This window comes from Coptis chinensis, chromosome 2 (assembly GCF_015680905.1).
Source record: "Coptis chinensis isolate HL-2020 chromosome 2, ASM1568090v1, whole genome shotgun sequence".
In the NCBI taxonomy this organism is placed as follows: Eukaryota; Viridiplantae; Streptophyta; class Magnoliopsida; order Ranunculales; family Ranunculaceae; genus Coptis; species Coptis chinensis.
In genome coordinates this window covers 91591438-91596642 of record NC_141457.1, presented here as the reverse complement: position 1 = coordinate 91596642, position 5205 = coordinate 91591438, and the positions used below count along the sequence as shown (strand labels likewise).

Below are 5205 nucleotides of genomic sequence, written 5' to 3'. Positions count from 1 at the left end.
CTCCGGAAAGTAGCATAGTATTTATAGTAATCAATTACAAAGATAAAAACTCTTTTAAATGTCATTTCAATCAATTTGTATTAAGAGTTGTTGGTTAGTATGAGTGGATTGGCTTGCGTTTCAAGATTGGCTTGCATTTCTCTGTTTTTGACTAGGGGATTAGATTGCATTTCAACATTCTATTACATGGATTCATGTACCAAACGGGTACTTACTTGAACATAGGCTACTATGTTTATTTCAGTTTAGCATCAAAAGTTTTAGTACCATATATACTTGATAAGTTGGGGAATTAGATGTCCCGCTACTAAGAGAGGGCAGCACTTAGCACAGGGACTCTCCTATCGAGTTTGGGGGAGCTACATACAGAAAAGAAGAAGCTACAAGCTAACATCTGCGACTTAAGGTCCCAAGGCGTCTAATCACTACTAGCTTCTCAAAGGCACGGAGGAATGACAACTGCTCTTGGGAGAGCGACCTTGGCAGACCAGGGAAACTCACGTACTAAGCGCTGGCTGCAGCTGATACTACATATAGCTACTAGAGATAGGCGCTAGGAGGGAGGGAAGCACGGGGCACAGGACTCACTTTAGGAAGGAATTATTATCGCTTAGCGCTTGTGCTAAGGAAGGCGGAAGTGGAATTGGATTCTTTTCTGGAGCACCATATATAGAAGTAGACACAGAGGTGGGCATGGGTGACGGACTACCCTATATAAAAGCAGAGTTAAGGAATTAGTCCCCCACTCCCGAAACAGAAACTAAAGACTATTTGACCTCTACCACGAGATCAATGGACTATACTGATGCATGGACCACAGGAGAGCTTTGACCCACTCGGGTTAAACATCAATAGACTAAAAGCCCTGTCTCTCTTCGTACCATCAATCGTTCATGGAGAAATTGCAGGCTCTCACGGAATCAGTATCTCCAAGTGGCTTTCGTTGGTCTTAGGTAGAAGTAGTAAGTCGAAATAGGAATGTAAAGTCAGGCCTAGAATGAGGAAGACGACAGAGTAGGGGCTTTCACTGGAACTGAAGCTCTATCTTCTGTTCAACTCGGCTTCCTTAACTTAAAGACTTTGTAGGGCTTTCCACGAATGATTGATTGAAAGAAATAATAAGTGCAGAGTTCATCCCATTCAGAAATGACCCAATGAATGCCTGTCGGAAATAGTGAGTGCCTATATTGCTATCACCGGACGAGAGGTTGATAGCATCAAGTAACGTCCTCCTGTACTTTCTTACCTTTGGTACTTTTACCCGAAGTTGGGATTTCCTTGCTTCATAAGTATAGGACCGAGTACTAGCAAGTGTATTCTATCTACGGGTAAATGAAAGTGAATTTCACTTTATTACGATTAATGGGTGGTTAGACAACAACAAAGGATGGTCTTAAGCACATGACTCTGGTAAATCGAGTAGAGAGAGGCTCGAGAAGCCTGCATACCAATGCAGATATCGGAGATGATACTCTATCCATGTTTCATTAATCTTTCAAACATGCAATCTGCGTACGAATCCTCAATGAAGTTGAAATTTGATGGACGTACACGCTCCATGATAAATGCCCTTACCATTCCATACTGCTCTGCAGTAAACACTCCCAAATCTGGAAATGCTAACGGTTGAATCTGGTTGGTCCTCGGAATTACTTTTGGTTAACGCAAGGTGTTCAGTACATCACACCCTAATCTTAGCATCTCTTAGACAAGACGGACATCAAAGTCCTAACTTTTCTAAGTTTTTAAGGTCCCAAAGGCGGGATTTCCCTTATTATTTTTTAGGTAGGATGGGCGGGTCAAGTATAAGGTGGGGAAGTACAATTCACTAGGATTGTCCTAGTCACGTATGGCCTGTCGTGGATGAATCTAGCTTAGCCTGTGTGTCCTTGCTTATATGCATGTCCTTAACCGATCTTTATGCATCTATGATACTCAATTTTGGCCCTTGCTACTGAGTAGTTTATTCTAAAAAATATCCTCAAGCATGCATCTTGACAACGTTTGTGGGTATCCATATATCTAGCTCATCGGGCCTAAGCAAGCTAGCAAATTTAATATTTTAACATACTAAGTTGTGCGTTGGGCAAAATATAAAATTTAATATTCTAACATACTAAGTTGTGCGTTAGATCTTACGTAGTTGACTTATATATTTTCCTTTAGTCACCAGTCTATTTTGTGCCATAAGGATATTGCTCTGCATTCCACTGTTTGTTATTTGTTATATTGTTAATTGTTTTTGTGTGTTCTTGTAGTACAAGTACAAAATCTTAAACTTACTTAAACTTTTACCGACACTATATGGTCGGATCTCGTGGAGAAGGTCCGAGCCGGCGGGATTGGAATTAGTAGACTAAGGATATATAATTTACTAGAGATAAAGCTTTTTCCTTTTCCAGGTCAGAGCCAATGGATTTGTTAGGCGATGATTGGGTGCAAATACATCGTAGGACAGTGCAACAACATGCAAATCATTATAAAAGAAACCATATGTTGTTGTTTTTGTTGGTGTCAATGGAGTTGGAAAGTCCACCAATCTTGCAAAGGTTAAAGTTGTTTCCTTGACCGGTTTTGAGATCACCTGATTGTGGGAGACCTGCTAATACTTTTGCTATCTTTCGACAACACGATGTCAGTGTCATGATGGCTGTTTGTGATACTTTCCGGTCTGGAGCTGTCAAGCAGCTTAGGACTCATGCACGTAGGCTCCAGGTATGTGAGTCAGACACCAGTTTGGCTGAATCGTTCAGCTTTATGTACGGTGCAATGTAGATTATATAAAGTGATGTTATACTGATATGTTGGCAGATTCCTATTTTTGAGAAGGGATACGAGAAAGATCCTATTTGTTGTAGCAAAGGAAGCCATCCAGAGGCTACTCGCATTGGTTCGGATGTAGTTATTGTAGATACAGCTGGACATATGCAAGTATAGTCTCCTAATGCTATTGTTATCATCCTTGCTGGCATCATTGTTGTCTAAAGGACATCCATATTTAAATCCTTCTTACTACATATACAATTTAGTTCATCTGGGGTGTTTTCAGATATGTGTGCCATACTTACAGTGAATCAGGGAGACTAAGAGAACCAAATAACTGATGGAAGCCTGGTTTAAGGTTTTTCTATGGACAGTTGGACAGTTGATCAGTTTCTTTAAATTCTTGGTACCAATTTTAAAATTAATAAGGTCTGAACGATCTTAGTTATCAATGTTAAACAGTGCTAGACCTATGAGTGGGGATGATCGCTAAGGTCGAGGATCGATCCGAGGGTAAGTTTCTCGGAGAAGAGTCCATGTCCATTCCAATGGATATAGCGATCCCACCACCCAAGGAACGAACCTCACTGCATACAAGATGTGTCGGGCCATTACGCCCGACACTTCACAACTCAAATCCCATATGCCTTCATGGGTGTGGGTCTGGGTTCCCTCAAAAGGACTAGACAGAAGTGGTGGATCTTTAGAATGTATCTATGATCTAGACATATTACATTCAATGAGGCAGTTACACCCTGTGTTGTATCAATATTCCAATAGTTGAGGAATGACCAGCCAATGACTTTGTGAGGGTGATCTCCTAAGTCCTGACTACATAAATATCAACACACACACACACTAAGAGAACACCAAAAACTGAAACTTTAACCCTATAAAAAATATGTTTACAAATGTAAGAATTGTTGGCAATTGATTTCCATTGTTATTTGGAGACTACATTTGGTATGGTCAAATTTGGGATTAAAAGATTTTATGTAGAGACGAGAAGATCCTATCCCAAGAAAAATTTGATTGTAAAATTTCGAAGGGTGTTAAAATCATGGATTTTTTTTATAAATTATAATCTAAGGTAATTGCTACTCATAGGCTCTGTTTGATAGTTGTGAAACTTTCATGTACGAATCTTTTGAGTCGTGTTCAAACTAGAGATGAAAGTGTGTACCCAGTTCGATAATCTTGGACCATTTGGTTTCTCTAGCACCAACAAAAGATGTGTCTATTGGAACAGGTTTCCCTTCTGCTATTAAAGCTCACATGGAGAGCCAACATAATGGGTGATCACTTATTTAAAACAATAACGCATTTGTGAACTCTCGGTCACGAAGTCCCCATCGATGGGATAGAGTTAGCACACCGTTAATCGGCGAGTGGGGCCCTCTGCGCTTCTGAGGACCAACCACAGGTATGAACATTTGTTCAGATATTCATCTGTAAATCTCATTCATACTTGAATCTGTACGTACCTTGCTTTATGCCTTTCTATAACTATTTTTTATTTACTATACTTCATCCAAAATCAATTAGCATTTTGTTAATCGAGAGTTCCTGAAGTTTCATATTTTGTCACAACACGTGAGTAGAATCAGGTTTCCCGTTTAATTAGGTGGTCTAATTATTGTCAGTCCAAGACACAACACACATACGTACACACTCTCCTATAAAAATTTATTGAGTGCTTTCTCTCAAAATTTGCTAGCTTCCAAACACCCCAATTTGAAAATTAATAAAAAATGGTGAAGTAAAATTATGTTTACACTTTTCGGCAAGTTTTACTTAACATCGCGTGCATAGCACGTGCATCTTGCTAGTATAATTTAATTAGTACGTATATATTCACTACTTCGTTCGCCCTGGGCGGTCTTAGAGCCACTTCAGAAACCAAAGTTCGAGCCTGTATATAAGATATGTTTTTCAAAATTAAAGTGTTTCTTTATTAGTTTAGGGTCCTATTACTGCCGGACCCCAATTTGTGTTGGGCGGACTCCCAAAAAAAAAAAACAATTATTACAAGTATGTCATTAGTTTTAAAAAATCCAAAAAAAAACAATTATTATAAATATGTCATTGATTCCCAAAAAATTGAATTTGAAACCCCAAACTTAAACGACCCGACTAGGTCGTTTGGACTAAGTCCCAAACGACTTGGCCACACCGTTTGGGACTTAGTCCAAACGACCCGGCCAGGTCGTTTGGACTAAGTCCCAAACAACTTGGCCACACCGTTTGGGACTAAGTCCAAACGACCCGGCCACACCGGTCAAGAGCCCAAAAAAACAGAACTTTGAATTTTTTTTCAAAGTTCAAATCCCAAAAGATATAGCCACATCGTTTTGAACTAAGTCCAAACGGTGTGACCATATCATTGGAGACTTAGTCCAAACGGTGTGGCCATATCGTTGGGATTTTTCTAAGTCCAAACGG

The 5205-nt window shown here is 39.7% G+C and overlaps 1 long non-coding RNA gene across 1 annotated transcript; it reads left to right on the top strand.

Moving 5' to 3' along the window:
- The first annotated feature begins 2584 nt into the window (after nucleotides 1-2584).
- LOC147518911 (uncharacterized) lies at nucleotides 2585-2974 on the top strand. Its single transcript, XR_015214154.1, has 2 exons — nucleotides 2585-2715; nucleotides 2812-2974. It is a non-coding gene; the product is annotated as an uncharacterized LOC147518911 (long non-coding RNA).
- The last annotated feature ends 2231 nt before the right edge of the window (nucleotides 2975-5205 follow it).